Raw genomic sequence first — 323 nt, forward strand, 5'->3', positions numbered from 1 at the left:
ATGCCTCAGACCCAGTCTTGGCCAGTATATTAATAATAAGAAAACCTGAAGTTTCTGAAGAACTTCAGTGTCAGTGGAACATCCTAGTTCAAAGAACTACAGTAATTCCTCTTTTCTCATTAATGGAGTATAAGCAAAATATATATTATGATGAATAAATGGAACCAGAGGTCAAGTTTTGTAACTGAGATTTCAAACCACTTGCTAGTGCTCAAATAAGGCCAACTGTTACTACACAGAGGCAAATAATATTCTGGTACAAAATACTGTAAAAGCACAATGCCTATTTAGACTACAGTGTAGGTTAGAAAAAAGATACATTC

The 323-nt window shown here is 34.4% G+C and overlaps 1 protein-coding gene across 1 annotated transcript in view; it reads left to right on the top strand.

Moving 5' to 3' along the window:
- Positions 1-323, top strand: part of LOC119586582 — a gene marked incomplete at its 3' end in the record, with an annotated part of 8,947 nt that overhangs the window by 192 nt on the left and 8,432 nt on the right.

Source organism: Penaeus monodon, chromosome 21 (genome assembly GCF_015228065.2).
Source record: "Penaeus monodon isolate SGIC_2016 chromosome 21, NSTDA_Pmon_1, whole genome shotgun sequence".
Classification (NCBI taxonomy): domain Eukaryota; kingdom Metazoa; phylum Arthropoda; class Malacostraca; order Decapoda; family Penaeidae; genus Penaeus; species Penaeus monodon.